The sequence below is a fragment of the Aythya ferina genome, assembly GCF_964211825.1.
Source record: "Aythya ferina genome assembly, chromosome: 10".
In the NCBI taxonomy this organism is placed as follows: domain Eukaryota; kingdom Metazoa; phylum Chordata; class Aves; order Anseriformes; family Anatidae; genus Aythya; species Aythya ferina.
This window is the reverse complement of record NC_140306.1, coordinates 13530859-13550811: the sequence shown is the minus strand read 5'-3', so window position 1 is coordinate 13550811 and position 19953 is coordinate 13530859. Positions and strand designations below refer to the sequence as shown.

Below are 19953 nucleotides of genomic sequence, written 5' to 3'. Positions count from 1 at the left end.
AGGGATGATTTCCCCATTCATTAAATCAGAACAACTTCTATTGAGAAATATTGAATTTTTACTGAAGATGGATGATGCAATTGAATTTCCTTTTATAAATGAGTTATTTTTTGTTGACTGCTGCTGCCATTGTGTATGAATCTTAAGACACACAAACTGCAAAATAATATTGCTTAGACCCACATCTGGTGGTGACAAAGGTTGTCCAGTGTCCCTGGGAGAGGTCTTTTTCCTGCTTCAGCTCTGTCCTTCTCCTAGAGTCTGAGAGGGAAGCCAAGCATCAGTACGGATCATTGTGCTGTGCGCTGTGTGGACTGATGTTTGCTGGAGGCCTCTCAACTGTTTTCTGTGTCACAAGCACAAGCACAGCCAGCCTTTCACCACCATTGTCTGCACTGCGTAAAACTGGATCTGCTATACCAAGGTCACCTCCAAAGTCACCACTGAGCAGAGCGAGGTCCAGGGCATTGGCTGAGGCCAACAATTTTCAGCCACAGGGAATGTAGAAGCAGATTGTGCTCCCCATGGACACCCACCTGTGTGGTTCCCTCTGGTGGATCCAGGGGGGTAAGCCCTCACACTTGTCAGGAGTGTTGTACATACCAGCAAGAGGATGGCTGGCCCATTCAAGAGCTCAAAAGCTTGGGGTGAACCAACTCTGCACAAACAACTGTCAGATGCTTTAGGAGGTGAGCGAGGTTCCCCAAAAGCTGATGGAGCAGCAGCAGCCAAGGTTCCCTCAGGAGGTCCTGAAGCAGGACAGTTGAAGGGAGATGGAGAAGTGCAAGCACAGGGTGGTCAAAGGAGATGTTCTGTGGGACGTGCCCAGCGGATCCTAAGGAAATAAGATCACAGAATAACAGAATTTCTAGGTTGGAAGAGACCTCACGATCATCGAGTCCAACCTCTGACCTAACGCTAACAGTCCCCACTAAACCTTATCCCTAAGCTCTACATCTAAACGTCTTTTGAAGACTTCCAGGGATGGTGACTCCACCACTTCCCTGGGCAGCCTGTTCCAGTGCCTCACAACCCTTTCAGTGAAGAAGTTCTTCCTAACATCTAACCTAAAACTCCCCTGGCTCAACTTAAGCCCATTCCCCCTCGTCCTGTCACCAGGCACGTGGGAGAACAGGCCAACCCCCACCTCGCTACAGCCTCCCTTGAGGTACCTATAAAGAGCGATAAGGTCGCCCCTGAGCCTCCTCTTCTCCAGGCTGAACAAGCCCAGCTCCCTCAGCCGCTCCTCGTAGGACTTGTTCTCCAGGCCCCTCACCAGCTTCGTCGCCCTTCTCTGCACCCGCTCAAGCACCTCGATGTCCTTCTTGTAGCGAGGGGCCCAAAACTGAACACAGTACTCGAGGTGCGGCCTCACCAGAGCTGAGTACAGGGGGACGATCACCTCCCTAGCCCTGCTGGTCACACTGTTCCTGATACAAGCCAGGATGCCGTTGGCCTTCTTGGCCACCTGAGCACACTGCTGGTTCATATTCAGCCGACTATCCACCATCACTCCCAGGTCCTTCTCTGCCTGGCAGCTTTCCAACCATTCCTCTCCCAGCCTGTAGCTCTGCTTGGGGTTATTGCGCCCCAGGTGCAGGACCCGGCACTTGGCCTTGTTGAACTTCATGCAGTTGACCTCAGCCCATCAGTGCAGCCTATCCAGATCCTCCTGCAGAGCTTTCCTACCCTCGAGCAGATCGACACACGCACCTAACTTGGTGTCATCTGCGAACTTACTGAGGGTGCACTCGATGCCCTCATCCAGATCATCGATGAAGATATTAAAGATGCTCCCTGCAAACTTACCTCTGCTTCCCTTAAATTAACCCACTGTCACAGACCAGCTGCATGGCTTTGGCCAGGCATTTATTTCCCCAGGACTGTTCCTTTGCACTCCTTGTTTGTACTGTAAGTCTTCTAGAAAGAAAGCTGCCCATTCCTAGCTAGGGAACACCTAAGACACAGAGACATTATGTCATTTGAGCTTCTAAGATCCACTGTAATACAATGAATAATTAAATAATGATAGTCAGTGATAGCTCAGGAGGTTTAGTGGATTTCCCGTCAATCTTTGGAGCATAATATTTTGGCCTCTCCCTCCTGAAGCAGACAACAAATATGTCATTACCCCAAACAAACATTATTCCCTGTCTGTAATGTGTAACTTAATACACTACATTAGTATAGCTCATCTCATCTGTACAGGAATTCTATACAATTTACATATTGATAGGTAATCTCTTTTCTCCTCATGTCCCAATCCCAAATTTCCTTTTACTCCCTCTCTCCCTTCTTCCCTCCTTTCTTCTTTTTCCCTGAGCTGTCAGTACTGATGAACACAGAAACATCTTTATCTAACCTCTCACGACATCTTCTGCATCTGAACTCCCTGCTAATGGCTTATGGGAACCTTCCATTGATTGGGTTAATAGAGAATAAAATTGCCTCGTAACTGTGTTTCACTTTGATTTTTAAATTATGCCCCCTGTCCCCATCTCCGGGGAGGAGTTGTTAACTCTTGCATTGTTCCAGTCCTGATGTGGCTACTATTGCCTTGTCTAGTTGCTACCCAGTCTGGAGATGGGGAGAGAGGAGTAGAAATTAATCAAATCCCCAAAGAAATTATGTGGTATTTTTGTGAAGATAGTGAAAATCAACTGAATAGAAGAAATATCATGAAGGGAATTATGCATACATTGTAAATGTTACTGAGAGTGAGAGCATGCATTACTGGGTTGCTGTATTCAACTACTCATATTAAAAACTCATCCATTTTTCCATCAGATACATATTCTTCATGTCTTAAAGCAAATGAAGACCATCATCTTCATATGACTTCTCTATTATCTCATTTTTGTCAAAATGTTCGAGAAATGTAAAATGTTTCCTGGCTCTGCTGCCACCCATTGGAATTACGCTTTTCTGTGTGAATGGTTTAGGTGGCATTTGTGTGGATATATATCTTGGTCTGAACTTTTTTCAAGGCCTTTTAATGTCCACAGTGAGCATTTCCTTCCTTATCTGTACTGCCAGTGGCCATTGCAACAGTGGATGAATATGGACTTATTCTCATCACCAAAACAAACTGTCAAAGAGCGTCCAGCTGGCATAAATAGTCTTTAGCACATGTGTAAGGTTTTAGATATCTTTGAGATCTGTTTGCTCTAACTGAATTCATTGCTGCCCTCTCATCCGGTCTTTAGTATCTTTTCATGATGGTGGATGATAACAATACCATCATTTCTTTTAGTAAACATTTGTGCTTTCACCCCAAAGAGTCCAAGGATGCTTTGACAATGTGTGTGCCAACAACCAGTACTCCTCGGCTGTGGGACACCTATTTGGAAGGACGGGTGGGGGAAAGGTGCAGGTATGAAGACAGAACAGCAATGTGTTGTACCAATGAGGTGAAGGAGGGATATTTTGTAGTGGTGGGAAGTAATTCTCAAATACAAATTTGATCAGGCAAACAGGATAAATACCCCATCATGGCACAAGGGTCTTCAGTGGCAGCAGTAATTAAGGATATCGGCATTTTAATTTATTTTGAAGCATTGCTAGAAGCACAGCTCCCTTTAATTTTGTTGAGGCACTGGTTCAGTACCAATGCTGGGGGAAGAGATCTCCCCAGGAATAATAAAAACTATTTTCTGAGGCTTTGCCGCTTCTGCTGTTCCCTCTTCCACAGACCAGCAAGGCCTGCTTCTAATTAGGAGATGAGATTTGACAAGATCTCAACACAGAGGGATATGGCTGCAGGTTTCAATTATTATTTATCTGAGCAAAACAGCTCCTCTGCTACATTGTAGCTGTTCACAGGATAATTTTTCAAATGGGCATCTTAGCTAATATGCCATAATGGTCCAGATATGCAGACTGAACCTCCCAAAAGATTTAGATGTTTATGGTAGTTACCTGTAGCAGCTCCAGCTCTTGGATGCATTCCACAGCAATGCCTCTTTCCAGGCTGGTTCGGGGCGGACTGTGACAGCCACCACAAGACCCGCTCTTTCTTTCTCAGGAGTGGGTTCCTAAAGTCAATGCAGATGCTTCTCCTGTGCTATTGACTTGCTGCAGGTGGGGACCCTTCCTAGACAGCAGAGAGCCTGCTCTACTAACAGCATTCATACCCTGAGCAGCACAGTGCCGTTGTGAAAACAAGCTGTGACATCTTTTGTCATTATCGATTGTACCCAGACTCTCCCAAAAGCACGTCTCAAAAGTGTTCTCAAGCCTTTTCCCTGCAGGTGAGCATCCTGCAGCCTGGGACATCCACACCTCCTGCTGTGAGGGAGAACAGAGGCTGGGATCAGATGACTGCTTTCCCGTGTAAGCTTGGCATAGATGTCAACACAAACACTAAAGAATATACCATTACAGCCCAGATTTGGGCTATACCGCTCCTGATTTTCTCCTACATGTCATTTACACTCTTTGTATCCATTGCTGGCGATGATGGGGGTATGAATCATGTTACTGCAGCTGGTAATTTTAGAAACACTGCCTCGGAATGGTGCTAAATATAGAGGGGTGAGTAAAAGGCCTTCTTCTTATCAGGCATCAGGATAGGTTCCCGGCATCTCACAGATACAGGTTGCATCATTCCTCATTTCAGGCACTGGAGAACCTTTGATGAAGACATGTCTGTCCACCAGGGAGCAGAAAGCTGCCCAGAGCCAGCAACAGGTTAACAGAATGAGATGTTTCCCAGGGCCAGGCAGGACACTGGCAGTTTGTCAGGTAGGACTCTGATGAGTACCACCATTGAAGATTTAATTTCAGACTAGCTCCAAGTTATTTACAGGGGGTCTTGAGGCTAAGCAGGGAGGAAAAAATACTTGTGTATTGTATCCATACGCTGAGGGTTAAAAAACAAGCTGCAGTGGGTGGAGAGGGTGAGAAGAAGTCAAGACAGTGCAGACCTCTAGGCAGAAAGCAGGAGTACAAGCCTCCCGGGAAGGAAGAATTAAAAAAGCCATTCAAGGCCATGCAAATAAGATGACCATGTAGCTTATGCCTGACAGCTCACCTATGAGGCCTTTGGTCGCCATATAAGAGATGCTGGTGCAAAGATCCTTTAGGATGTCAGCAGTGAGTGAAGAAAACCAGTACTCTCTCCTTTACTGAGATGATCTATGTGAAGAGTTTTCTGCATCATCAGCAAACTGAGATGCCTTCCTGAGCAGCCAGCTGTGCACCAACACCAGCATGAAGGTAAAGGCAGGAGCTTGCAGTTAGTACGACTGAACTGAGTAGGAGTGGGAGTACAAATACATTTCCAAGCATCCCTGCAGTGCCAAAGTAATGCAGCTTTACTGGTGTGAAGCCCCAGCCCACTCTTGCTGGCAATGAGAGAGATTATGAAGATTCCCTGTTTACAAGCTTTGGGTTCCTCCAGGATCAAGAAGTCACCCTGGAGTATGTTCCTGAAAGTGTTTCATCTGTCTAGAAGTGAAGCTGGTTGGGGAATTATTGTATCCCCACAATTTGTGGTTTTCCACAAATTTTTTATTTTCATTCAGATTTTTCTCCCTAATACCCAAAATACATTACTTTGCCAAGAACAACTAAGCAAGTGTCAGCATTTTACATTAAAAGTACAAACAAATTTTACAAAACATCAATTTTCCTTAAAAATGGCCATTCCCAAAAAGGCTTTCTGCCCCCAAGAGTGTCAGTGGGGATATTTCAACCAGTTCCATTCATGCTGGCAGAAATAAAACACACACAAACCCCAAGATTCCAATATACATCCCCATGCAAATGACATCTTGCAGCTCTGTGATAACCAAGGCTTGGAAGCTTCTTGTACATGGAAAAGGAAAAGAAATGGTGTGTGTTTTTGTATATGGTGGGTGACAGAAAGGAGAGCCTATACAGAAAAGACCTTGCAAGCCAGAGCAGAAGAGAGCTTTCATCATCTTCCAAATTGAAAAGAGTTTGCATATCAACTGTAGAACAGAGGTTCAATTTCCATGCCAATACCAAAGGAATCCTTCATGCCAATGCATGAGGAAATTTACAGGTCAATACAAGAGAGCTTTTCTATGAATCACACTACAAAAAAAAAAAAGGTGCTCGTACTGACCTAAAAGCAAGCTCTTTTTTTTGCCCAAATTAGCCTAGAAGAGATCTTGCCTGCCAATGGAAAAGCACCTGCTCAAAAATCCCTTGTAGCTACCCTAGGAGAAAAAGAATGACAGAACCAGTCTTTTCAATCCTAGACCAATTAGTAAGGTAAAAAAAAATCTTATGATAATTAAAAATTAAAACCAACAGGACAACAGTGTAAAAAATGAAAGAAATGAATGAAAACAATTAGCAGAGATGAAAAAAACAGGGATGGGAATGATATAAATTGAACCTATTATAAGGCAGTAATGACATTCGAAAACCTAATTTTTACATTGTCAAACCATTTTGATTAAGTGTTAAACGCTGCTCTTATGAACTTGGCATATATTGTGCAAGAGCAGTAATTTCTGCCTTTATCTTTTTCGCTTTCTCTGAAAAGGTGCTTGTGTGCTGAAAGAAGCAGCAAGCACTCACGAGTTATCAGTACTCTCTTCCCTCCCCCTGTATGTGCCAGGAACCCCAGCCCTGCCTAATAATGGCAATTTTCATGTTCACAGGGAGTAGGACCTGAGTAGGGTTGGGGCAATGAGCAGAGATGAGAAATGATGAGGACATTGGGTGCTGATGAGAAAAACAGACGTCTTTACAACTAGGAAACTTTTCTCCTTTTTTTCTTTTTTTTTTTTTTCCCACTTTTTTTTTTTTTCGAAAATGGAATAAGCAAAATAATTGAAAGAGAGAAAATTGACTTTTTATTGCTTTTTAAGTGCTTAACATGAAGTTTCATCTAGTAAAATTATTGTTATTTTTATCTTTAGCTGCGTCGTTCATGCTTCTCCTTAAAGAAGATATTTCTCCAGTTCAGGATGCCAGCTGCAAGGAGCCGCGCAGAGAATGACAATGGCCTATGCAAACACAATGCATCAGCTATAAAGCCTGTTCCAGAGCACCCGCCCCTGCTGAAGCAGAGCCTCGTGGCACAGACTGCGGCAGGCAGGGAGGTGCACCAAGGCTCTGAGGCTCCATTTGCTGCATCCGCGAGGTGCAAGCACACGGAGCCTGTCCAGAGGTGGTCAGAGTCAGCAGCACCACGCAGCAGGGGAAGAGAGGGCTGGAGACACTTATACAGTGCTGGGAAGACTCATGGTGGGCAGTTGTCATTATCAATAAGGAAATTTGTGCCTCCAAATCACCGTGGTCGTGGTTTTCTGTACTATGAAAGTGCCACTCCACTACCCTAGTCTCCCATCGTGTCAGCCGTCGGGAAGCTGAATGCCTGTATAGCTGCCGGCTGCGTTATTTCAGAGCACGGGGTTGTCTTTTCTGCCCAAGTCTCCTCTGCAAACTATCACTTATCGAGATTCAGCAACATACCAGGCCAATGTAGGCTGGTGCAAGGGCGTGCTACTCTGTAACTGTTCAGAAAGTTGAGAATGAAGGAAGGCCATGGGCAACAGGACTCTTCAGCAAGAGTAATAGTGAAAAAGAATAATTTTTCTTGAAAAATGAGAAACGGACTACTTTGTAGGCAGGAATAAGTATATGGCAATTTGAACTCTTCCTGGGTCCCGTGCAATCAGGTCCATCCACAAGACATTGACAGAGTTTTAAATGCTAGGTCTCGGCTAGGTGGCCAACCACAAGAACCCTGATCCAGCATGATGGCCCACATGCAGCAGCAGGTAACAGCATGCACCTGTAGATCAGCAAGGCACCTTAACTAAGGTCAGGGACATATAGGTATTGAGACCAAGGGCAACAAACATGAAAGGTGATAATACAGAAACTGAGTTGGGCTCAAGAAGGTGGCACATCTGGAAATTATAGTGCAGAGAGAATCTCTCTGCTTTGGCAGGGCGCAAAGTCTTTTTACAGAAACATTGCATCCCTCAGGATAAAAGGATTTGATCGCATCTCAGTTGGTGCCAACCTGACATAGAAGAGAAATTATACATTACAAAATGCTAAAAGACAGCTAAAGGGAAGGAATCAGAAGAGGGGACAGAGAAACAAAAATAAATCAGAATCACTGTACAGAAAAGAGATTGAAGGGGTAGTGAAAGTATAGTAGAACTTTTGGAAGTTAAAGATTTTAGAAAGAAACAAATACTGAAGAAAAAAAAAAAGTGGGGGAAATAAAAAGCCAGGACATAAAGCTAGGCAACATGGTCAGTGTCCTTTACATCAGTTTTTTACTGCCCCTTTTCAGCTGCCTTAGGAATACTTCATAAACCACGGCATTTATTATAGGGGTGGTGTGACACACTGCAAACCTATTTTGTGAATGCTACCACTGGGGGATCACATGTTGAATTGGCCTCCATTGCAGTTGACAGGTTCAATAAATTCAGAAAGATCAAGAAGAACGCAGGTGACAGAATGTATTTGGAATGTGCATGTTCTTCTCTCACCCATCTACAAAGAAAGCAATGTGAATCCCCCATGCTACCAGCCACCACATTTTTATTGTAAGCCTTGTAAAGTTTGATGTTAAAGCCCAAGCTCTTGGGTCAGGCAATTATGAAAGTCTCTGCTTTCATTTTTTAAAATGTCAGTTTCAAGCCTGTCTAGCTGTGGAGAAAAAACTTTTGGGGCCCAAAACTGAACACAGTATTCGAGGTGCATTCTCACCGGTGCCAAGTACAGGGGGACAATCACTTCCCTTGTCCTAGCCACGCTCTTTCTGTCCAGGATACCACTGGCCCTCTGGGCCACCTGGGCACACTGACAGCTCATGTTCAGAACCATACTAGCCCCATTAGAAATCTGGTATCTCAGTGAACTGCACTTTAGAGAATATGTACATCTTGATGTGAGTTGTGTGGTCTTGACCAACCTTTAATTTGTAGTAAGTGCTCACAGAAGTGAGCTAATACAATTGAATTCTACAAAGCTTAGCCAGCTTTTATTACATGTAAATATATTCTTCATGTTTAATATTTATCACATTTATCTGCTCCTGTTTTTTAATGTGGTAGATTGCTGGGAGAGAGCATCCATTAAATCCCTTCAAAACTGGATACAGCTCCACAGTGCTAAGAAGGACCATGATGTCAAGGATTCTGGATTAAAAAAGCCAGGCTGGGGTTCCATTTGATAATTCATTTCATAACGCAAGTGAAAGAAGGAGCAGCAATTTAGTAAGTTAGAAGGAGGGAATGCAGTCAGCTGGATCATACATTGTGGGAAAAATAGTAGCAAGATATTGTTAGTAGTGAAAGCAAAACCTTTGTGATATGTTTTCAGGTGCTGTAGCCACCCTTGATGGCAGTGTAGACGTAGTGAAATGCACGATTTGAAACAAGAGGAGAACTTATATCAGGAGGAGTTGATGCCTTTGAACAAGGCAACTAAAGCATAGCTGGGCATGGCTCTGTTAGCCATCCTCCCTGCAGGTGCAAGGTAGCCCTGTGGGTTCGTGGATGGAAGTGGATTCACTGAGAGTTAGGAGGAGTTCACCTCCCTTCTCTGGTTATCTCCTGTTCCTGTATTTCTGCCTTGCTTCGGAAGGTTGCTGTTTGTTTCTCCAGTGCTGTGCTACTGTTTGTCTCCAGCTATGCACTAGGAATACAAATCAAACGAGTGCTGCAGCAGGGCAGAAGACATGGGAGCATTTGGTGTGCTGAGGCTTCTTTGGGTGATGGTGCAGATTCCCCACTCCATGCTAGGAGAGGATTTGCTCTGCCACCACAGCCGCTGATGTGGTGGTGCTGCTCCCTTCAGGGCTGTGCCAGGGACGGGGCTGGGACACAGAGCTGCAACAGCACAACCACTGCTCAGCCTGGTCTCCACAGAGCATGCAGCATTTAATCCATCTGTGGCTTCTGTTCACAAAGAAACAAGGAAGAGAGGTTGCAGCTTCTTCTGCCAACATGCCCTTTCACATTGAGAGTATAAGTACTGTGGAAAATTTAGAAGGACAGACAAGCAGAGGCCAAAAGGCTGAGTTATTTACAGAGCCAAGCCTTGGGAAGATTTCAGATAGTTATTCAGGTCTGTGTCGGCCACATAAGGTCTTAATTTGTTGCAGGATCTGGTTGCCAAAAAGCCCATAGTGAGGAGGGATGTAGAGTTAGCCATACAAACCGACAGAAGTGCAGATGCCCAGATTCAGCAGGCAGGAGGAGTGTGCGTACGTCTGCACATCTGCCTCTATGTGTGTGTTTGCAGCACGGAGAACAAGCCAACTGACCAGATGTTCCATCTTCTACCACTCTCCTGGTTCTTGTTAACTTAGTTGAAATTTTTCTGCTTCCTTCTTCAGACTCCCAGTTGTGTGATTATGACCCTCCCCACTGCACTGCAGGATATCTAACTCCATTCAGTGTTTTAGCAATGGCCTGAGGGCAGAGAGGGTGAAGTGGCTGCTGGCTGCTATTCTCATCCTCTGTCCCTCCATGGCAGCTACCTGTGGACCCTGATAGTGCCAGTCACCGGTGCCCCTCAGCTCCCAGATCTCCCATTACCTCCTCTTCAGAGTGCAGAGAATGGGCCTTGTGGCCTGGTACAGCTGAGGAATGACATTTATCAGAAATGTGTTGGACTAAAAGAATTTGTCATCAACTGAAGAGACAATGCAAGTTTTGAATGTGGGTTGTAAAAGGAAGAGGGAACAAGACTGAGGAAAGAGAAAAAGAAAACAAATGAATATCATGATCAGATTCCACCTTGTAGGACAAACTTGTGCTAGACATTCTGAGACTCAGCAGCTCCATGCTTTTCATGGCAAGAGAGAAATCAAAGATGGTAGAAAAATTTACTTGTAATATGCTGGTCTTAAGGTGTGCAGCAGTCAGGTGTAGGACTTCCTAGTCTGGTTGCCTATTGCCTAGTCATCCCTAGTGCTGGTTTTAATGTTCTTGGCTCCTCTGCCTAAGCAGAAACTGGAAGATTAGCTCTTTGTAGCTTTACTTTTCAAAGTCTGTCAAGTACCAGCTGAAGGGATCAGAAGAAAGGCGGTGTGGTCTACCTAATAAGAAGAAAGCAGCAAGGAGTCTGGGTTTCTTCGCATTTCTGCCACTGACTCATTGCACGGTTTGGTATGGTTTTGTCTTTTGCTTCTTCACAGCACTCTTGTAAATACGGTGGGTGTATGTAAATAGCCTTGATTTGCTTGGATGGAAGCCATGCAAGAAAGGAATTTATACGAGCATAGCATGATACTACAGAGCCTTAGCCAAAGAACTGGGGAGACATGGCTTCCCCGGAGTCACTAGGAGATATATTCATTTGTCCTTTGGCACAGCAGCTTCAAGTCCTGACATTTAGATGTCCCTCCCATGGCTGGCTCCTGCAGTGGTGTAAGAGGAATGTGAGAAGCACACCCCTAGGGTAGGGGCTGAGTCCTGCAGAGCAGGCAGCTGCAGGGCTGGAAACAGGGAGGGAGATGTTTTCACCATACCCAACTGAGGGAAGCATACTGCATGATCACTTCTTTGAAAGGGACTTGGATGGGATGAAGGTCACACAGTGAACGGTCCCCTTGTGCTGCTGCCTTTCAAACTTTCTCTGGGTTATAGTGTTCTTAATAAGGCTTCCTCTCCCAAAGTCAGGTGACAAATGTGAAGTTCATCTTTCCTTTAAATATGGAATTACATTTCTAGTATCTCCGTTGTGGGAAAAAAAAAAAAAAAAAAAAAAAAAAAAAAAAAAATTAAATCCCTAAATCCCAGATTCTCTTCTAAAAAAATGGAAAAATAAGAATAATCTGACTTTTTGAAAGAAAAATCTCTCAGGTTTTTGGTACCATACCAATGACAATTGAAGTTCTGAGCCTAGCATTACTAAGTGGGCTAGTACTACCAGTATCTCAGATTAATAAAGATAGAAACTGAAAACTAATTAGGAGTTCATGTTGATTTTTTTTCCTAATGTTCCACTCAGCTGGTCAGAGCGATACCAGCCTGTTTAATTTCCTTTCCTCCTGCTTGTCAGTTCCACTGTCTGTTTTTCATATTGGTAGCAGAAAGCTCCTGGTTTCATGACATACTTCAGAGAGGGAGATCCTCTGCCAACAACCAGTGGTTCTCCACCTTAGTTTAAATAAAATGAAGAGGATATTACAAATGTATTTTTTGCCGATGGTTCCAACTTTATAAAGCTTATATTTATGCAGGTATAAAAACATTTACATGTATACAGGACCCGTCATAATTGAGATCCAGGTAGCCATTTGGAGCTATTCTCTACAGTTGCTGTATTTATTATCCCACTCTTTCTAGTCCTTTTTTTTTTTTCCCCCTCCGTCTTGCTCTTACCATCCCTTAGATACGCTCTCTTTTCCCTGCAGAGCTGTCTTTCTCATGCTGCCTATGCTTGCCATGCCCTTCCTCCCCTGAGTGTGTCCTCCCCCTCAGCTGTGGCTCTAACCACATTGTGCGCACTGCTTTCTGCCTGCTGTGTATCCATCTTTGCTCCTCTGCTCATCTTCTCTCCTGTACCTCCCTTTTTTTTTTTTTCTCTGCCTTTGTCTCCTTGTGCCTTATTCTTCTGTCTCCCAAGGGCTGCTTTCCCAGGAGAAGTTAAGTCGAATTGATCTGCCATTTAATTACCTGATGTGTTCATTGCCTGTGCTTGCTGTTTGCAAATAGGCCTGCCTGCAAATCCCTGGGGGAGGTGAGGTTGTGTGGCAATGGGGGAGGCGGGTAGATGGGCTGGCAGCAGCTCAGCCAGAAGGCAGCTTCCTCAGGAACAAAACACCTGCCAGTAACACCTGTGCTCGTAAATGTTTGCTGCCGTCCTTGGCGGGCCCCAGCACTCAGAGAATGAACGTGTCTATTCCATGGCATCAAACCAAGGCAGCTTTCTGGCACTTGTGAAAGCCTCTAACTAGCACTTATACCCAGTACACCACACTCAGTGGAGAAATGGAAGCCAGGAGGCACACACCTCTGTAATTAAGGACGGGGATGTGCTGCGAGTCCTCCTTTGGCCCAGTAGTTTCTGCTCCCATGGGTCATGTCATTGCACCACCCCATGGGATGGGTTGGTTGCACAAAGGTGTGGATGAAGGAGGATCATGACTTTGTCTTGTTCTGAAACCTTTCACTCCCAAATTTCAAAGCACTTGATCAGAAGCAGACCTGGCTCCAACCTGTATGGTCTCCCATGCAGGCATGTAAGGTTTTCTCTTCCCCATCTAACAAGCACGGAGAGGTCACTGACTCATCCAAGGCTACTACTACAACTTCTAGGTGCATTCAAGATGAAGTCCATTATCTTCTGCTTCTAGACTGCAAACTTGGTCTTCTTTTCACAAAGGGATTAAAAGAGGGACTGTGACAGGAATAGACCCACTTAAGACCACTTAAGGGGTGGATGTCTTTGCAGAACTGCTCCTATAAATTGTGCTGATTTGGATTTGACAGCAGTGAGTTGACAAAACAATATGGAAAGATCAAACACAAAGACAGCTGGTCTTGCCAAGGAGGCATAACTAAGGATTTTTGCACTGAGCACTGAAAAGATGTCCTTCTCTTTCCCCATATTTGTGTACGCTTACCTAACTTGTTTGTCACAGAAGGAAAATCGTGGGCTTTGGTTCACCTCAGTGTAACAGCTGGATGCAAGCTCTAGGCTCCAAAGCTTTGCCAATTAATAGGCATTTTCTTCACTCTTTAAACACCCCATGTGACTTAAGCTTTAGGCAGCAAAGCATTTATGGAAAGAGCAGCCATTCACTAGCATCAGTCAGGCTGATTTTTGCTGCTTTCCTAACTACTGTCCATGCTGACCCTTGCTGCTAGCAGACCGACACAAATTGTTGTTCAGGGAATAGAAACAGATTATAGTGTGTGTATAAAAGAGAGTATTATGTCAGCTTCATCTGATCAGACATAAGAAATAAAAGAAATAATTTAAAACTGAATAATAATGCATTAAAAACAACACAGAGGTAATCTGAATTAGCCATAGCAAGAGCTGGCCAGTTGTCTTCATTGCTTTTGTGAAGCAATTTCATTATTTTCTGTGCAGCATCTAGCTAATGGCATTGCAGACATACTCAATTAATATGGGTTTGGGCCCTTCTGGTGAGCAGGGCTGCACACACAAAATCGTATCTGTATTGTTTCTGCTGGGTTTTAGGTGTGTGTATTCAACAGAAGAAATACTATCTGTCCGTTTTTTACTATCTCCCTTTCTCAGACTCCGTTTCTGTCCTTAAAGGCCTTGAGCTCTCTGCTTTATTCCTCTGTTCTCTTTCTCTCAGCATTCATTAAGTCAGCAAGCTCTTTGAGAAAGAAGCTGGTTTTTCACGCTGCATGTGAAATGTGGCCCCGGTTCTATTTGGATCCCAGAACTGCTGCTAAAACTGTGCATGTGCTGTGCCGGGAGCACGGGGGGGCCATGTGCTGATGTGTCTGTGAGCTGTGCCCATGCATGAAACAAGTCAGGGAGTGTTCGTGGTCCTTGGAAGCTCTGAGGATGCATTTCCACTTTCCTCCGTGTACTGAAGAGAAAAAAGGACAGTGTGTGGCACAGACAAGTAGACAAAGGCTAGCTTAGCAGATACATCTTAGGATTCTCAGGCCACAGATGAAACAGAGCCATGACTCCCTCTCCCTAGTGGCTGGGACAGTATGGTGACAGCACGTGCAGTGCTGGCCAGCCCTGTCCTCCCAGCCCTTCTTGCTTCTGACTTGGAGCTTTATGCACAGAACAATCTTTAGTTCAGTAAAGCACCTTTATTCAAAAGCACATGGAAGCTTGTACCTCAGTCTCACTGAAATCAATGGGATTTAAACATACTCTTAACCTTAGTTCTTGAGTATTGTTATATATGGAGTGGTAATTCGTGTTGAGAAGATGGTTGATATTAATAAAGAAGGGGGAGATGTGGGAGTGTGGCCATGGGGGTCGGCAAGCCCCATGGTTGATGATAACATCAGACTCTTAACTGTGAGGCCATCAGGAAAGTAAAAGACTTTAGAGGGAACAAAGAAGGGTGATTCAGGAGACACCATGCAGTCTTGGGTTGCTTGTTCTCCAGCCGTTAAGGCATGGAAGTTTCTGGGTGTTTGCTGTTGCTAGGCAAAGTTGTTTGACCAATGAAAAGTTGTTTTGAAAAGAACTGCTGTGGGGAGAAGGGTATAAGAGGGGAGCCTGCCCTCAAGATTAAAAAAAAAAAAAAAAAAAAAAAAAAAGAGAGAGATAAAAAAAAAAAGGCAACGTGATGAAGTTATGTCATCAATAAAGAAGCAGAAAGAAGGAATGAAAAGGAACAGGCTAGCAGAACAGAGACCAGGACGGGAACAGGCACACTGATCGCCTCATGAGGATAAGTTCGGCCAAACTCAGCAAACTGCTCAAAGAAGCTTGTACTGAAAGTCACTGGAAATGGCACACCGGAGCTGGAAAGAAGCTCAAGCTGAGAGAAGCGGACCTGTGCACACAACTGCCCCTCTCTGGTAAGCAGCTGCGCATTATGGGGAATCTGTCCTTAGAAACAAAGACTGTCCTGGTAACCTTACAGCTTATTCTCTTTATTAACAATCAGACAGTTTGTGATCCTGAAACATGGGACCAAATTGAGGTCAAGGTGTGGGACTATGCAACTAAAAACGACAAGGTTGTGGTGGGATTGTCTCTGAGGCCTTAAAGAGCCATGTGGGACCACAGTCAGACACGTGTGGTTTGCCAGACAGTGAGGGAGCTGCGGACTCCTTTACTGATCGGGCTGCTATGCCATGGGCCCCTCTGCTGCTACAGCCATCACAGGCCTTTGCTGTTACACCCCCTGGTGACCTGGATGTGCCTTTTGACCCAGGCCCTATTGACCTTGAAAAGGAGATGGATATGCTTTTCTTTGACCCGGGAAGAACGGGATACATAAGGCCCGAAGGCCGCGTTGCTTGACAACTTAAAGTGAGACATATTGTTCAAAAGGAATGGAAAATGGAGACTGTTAAGTCATGGAACTTAGAGGATTGTTTGTTACCTTTTCTGATCATACGTATGTATAGGCATACTCGGGTTTAGTATGTAAAAGCAATGTTCTGTATATTTAGAAAGTTTGATGTTTGTGTACATGTTGGTGGAGCGTAGACTCCCCACGCACACAGAGCTGTTTACTTGCCTTTTATAAATATTACTAATTTCAGATTGAGTTGAGACTTCATTTATAACAGTATTCTTCTGAACTGAGTCTTTTAAAAGGATACCAGTCCCTTGGAACTTGCATGAGTTTTGCCTTCTTGAATGCTGCTCCTCATATACTATTGATGGAGCAATCTACTACCCATTAACGCTGCAGATTAAGCCATTTTGCCTGAATCTGTGTTTTCAGTAGACATTTTAACTGCTCATCTTATATGATCTATTTATTTGATTTCCAGTGCCTAGTTACAACATGACAGCAAATCTAAAGCAAATCTATTTATTCTGTCTCCTCAGGCACACATTGACTGCAGAAGGTGGCACGACCTCAGTGTTGGCATTAAAGTACAGCAGTGATGGCCACCCTACAACACAAAACACAGAGACAGAGAATAAGAAATCTTCAGTCACATGGATATGGAAGACATGGATCACCTCTACTGGAGTTTCAAGGATGGGACCACAGAAATCTGTCAGCCTTCAGCTGGTAAGTGGACCGTCCTTTATGTCTTTCTAGAGGAGAATGAGCACCACCTCGTGATTAAGGTAATTAGTTTATCACTGAGAACCATTGAATAGGAGCCCCAGCTGTAGATGAGGTTTACTCCAAGCAACTCAGGTGATGTCTGTGTGCACACCATTACCCCAGAGTTACCAGCCTGCCAGCCCGGGCTGTGGCTGTGCATTGGACTGGTGGAAATGATATTGAATCCTTTGTGGGTGACGGCTTAGGTGGAGGCTGTTTGTCCTTCCTCCCCATTGTGGAGGATAGGGGTTTTCTGAACATTACCAACAGATCAGTTCCTGTGGCAAGGCACTCCACATTTGTCACTCCACGCTTGTCACTCCTTGTTTGTCACTCTGTCTGTCATGTTGTCATTCCTTTTCACCCCCTGGCAGGAAGTTGGGAGGTTTTCCTTTGGCAGCTGCTTTTCATACTGGCTCCCTGGAGAGCAGTGATCCTTCTGTGCATCTGCACATAGCCCAACTCCTGTTGTCCAGAGCAGTCCTGTCCTCACAAAGGTTGGACTTCCGTGTGCTCAGGACACCAATTGTACACTGGCGTACATGTCAAGTGCACTATGGAAAGTGCATATATTAGACTGAGGCCTGCAAAAGCAAAGAGTCAGAAAAAGATGTCTGACAGAGAAAGATGTCTGTACAGGTGGTTCAGAGAAGCTCTGGTGCTGGACAAAGAGTAGCGGGACACTGGAAAGTTTTCAGAGGAGGTTAGCTGGGAGGTCACAAGGAACACCAAACAGCATAAACAAATTCACCAGCAGAGTACAGCTTTTACTCAGAGTGTCATTTAGCAAATCAGTGCGAAAGTACAACATTCCCAGGCCCTTCCCACTGTTCTAGTGCATTCAGACCTTGGTGCCTGAGAGCTGGGGAGCATTGACAGTCCCATGGCAATGCCTGCCCTTTCCGGAACATCTCTTGCAAGGTATTTAAAAGCAGCCATACAACTATTAACCCACCTGTAAATCCCCTGCTGCACTGCATGCCAAGTGAGCCTCTTCCGAGGCAGGTGTCTCCCTGATTCTAGTCAGCCAAGGGGAAACAGGTTTGGCTGAAAGCTAAAAGGAGATAACCTTTCCATCCAGTCACAGATGGCAAGGACTGCCTTTCACCATTGTGGCTTAGGCAAAACCAGCCCTCTGGATGCTCAGGAACAGTTATGGGAACAGCTGCTCTGGGCACTGTGTGAGATGAGGGCCTAGAGCTATTTCAAGTGTTTTATCATGCTCTTACCATGCCTGACTCCTCATTCAGTCAGAGCCCTGACAGTTTTGTATTTATTTTCTTGCAGAAAGAGGTTAACAACAGGAAGGTGGATGTTTGAAAAGGCTCAAGAATCAATTAGTGGCTTTCTTAACGCTGTTTAGATGCTAAAAGGAATTAAGTTTAGGGCAAGAGCTGCCCTGTGAAAAGACTGCCAGCTATTTCGTTAAGCAGTGACACTATATATTCTCAGTATTCTTTCTCTGTTGATGAGCATTGGTAAGGTACAGGAGGGAATGAAGAATTCAAACAACATCAGCAATTTCTTGACTGTGAAGTAAGACACAAAATAGAGATATAAAACTGCCCCATGGCAAGCTCATCTTCACTTTGCTTTAGTCATGGTGTTGATTTTGCTTCACCTAGCTCTGTGGCTGACTGGTAGACTGTTTCAGCACCAGGTGTTCCTGTCCTGGTGAATATGGTATGGAAGGTTTTAGGAGACAGGCACCATCAAACCTCATATTTTTCTTCATCTGGATTGAAATTCTCATAGCCACATATGCACACACAAAAATCCAGTGACTTCTGATCCTGAATAAAGATGAGAAGAATTTAATCTGCCACTTTGCTCTGTGTCTTAAGATATCCACAATTCCGATGTTGTGAGCTCTCATTTGGATTTCTGGCAGCACAACACACGAATTAGATAACTTGTTCTTCTTCCTAATACAATTAGATAATTTTGTGCTGTTTCACCAACCTCTTCTTGTGTGACTTAGGTGACGAGTCTGTGTGTCTGGGACAGGTTTAATGCCTGCCCGCCTACAGGTTCCTCTTAAGCTGTCATTCTACACTGTCATTTTATCAGAGTTCCCACCTGAGACTGTGCCTGCAGTGGCATGCACTTAGTCTGACTTTCAGCTTGAACTGCTTCCAGCATTGCTGCTTTCCTTTTTTTTTTTTTTTTTTTTTCTTTTCTGATAACTTACAGGTGATCTCACAAATGTTAAGGGAGACTAAAAAGAGGTTCAAAGAGCAGCTGGCCGTGACCGACTATGTTTTAACCTTAAAGGAATCCGTCCGTGATAAATGTGCTTGTACAGTGTGGGAGGGATGTTTTACCAAAGACAAGAGCTGTTCCCGTGCTGTCACCTCCCGAACAACTCAAAATCTGTGCTTAACACCACAGAGAGAAGGGGGAGGAAATTTCCTTTGGCCTAGTTGTGTCATTGTTTCAAAACACCCAAAAGTCATGTCTGCAGGTGACCCACCAAATCCTCAATATATACATTTTAGAAGCAGCAATTTGCTAAGCTGTTTTCCTGAAGGTCATGCGGTTATCAAAGCAGAAATATCACTGGGGGATACAGTTCTGCTTGGACATGAAGGCGGTTTGATTAATTGAATTAAAAAGAGTTTTCCAGTCTAAAGAGCAACGGTAGTCACTCTTAAATGGACTGCATGATTTTGCATGTCCTGTAATGATTCTGCTGGATAATTGACACTTTCTCTGAGGATTAGCCTAGATGATTTGCAGGACTTTACACTGGGGGCAGAAGGGGAGTTACCTTAGCTTCAGAATGGAGCTGTGCCGTAGTGCCCTTAGTTAGCTGTTTTTTCCATAAAGCATCAGTTTTGGAAGAGCGTTTGCTATGATGTGATCTCTCACATTTTACCACAGTGCCGAACAGGCCTCCTCGTTTTATGAGGATGTCATGTTGTCTGGGAAGATGGGTTGTGCTGCACCTAATTCTGTGTCTGAGGCCAAAGTCCTAGGGAAATTTTTTCAAATGGGCTTAAAGTGATGTAGCCACATCAGCTCTGCTGCTGCACCGTGTTGTTTGCTGAGCAGCCACCTCTGTTCTCCCGGCAGGAGCTCTGGGGGTGTAAGTGGGCTGTAGCTCAGAGACAAGACAGCTAATGCTAGTTTCTTTGAGAAGTAACTGGAACATGTAGCATTGTTTCCATCTTTATTAACAAGGATAAAAATCTATTATTTCTTTTTGATCTTTTCCTGCACACATAGCTTGAAATGCTCTTTTCTGAGTACTT

The 19953-nt window shown here is 44.4% G+C and overlaps 1 protein-coding gene and 1 long non-coding RNA gene across 2 annotated transcripts in view; both read left to right on the top strand.

Moving 5' to 3' along the window:
• The window catches only part of LOC311442002, a 64907-nt gene extending 57511 nt beyond the window's left edge, over positions 1 to 7396 (top strand). The window contains exon 3 of the long non-coding RNA XR_014696395.1: positions 6897 to 7396. This is a non-coding gene — a long non-coding RNA (uncharacterized lncRNA). The remainder of the gene's footprint in view (positions 1 to 6896) is intronic.
• A 7989-nt stretch (positions 7397 to 15385) lies between these two features.
• Positions 15386 to 19953, top strand: part of LOC311442383 (high mobility group protein HMG-I/HMG-Y-like) — a 69232-nt gene continuing 64664 nt past the window's right edge. The window contains exons 1-2 of the mRNA XM_084531540.1: positions 15386 to 15485; positions 16471 to 16660. The gene's annotated coding sequence lies outside the window, so the exon portion shown is untranslated. The remainder of the gene's footprint in view (positions 15486 to 16470; positions 16661 to 19953) is intronic.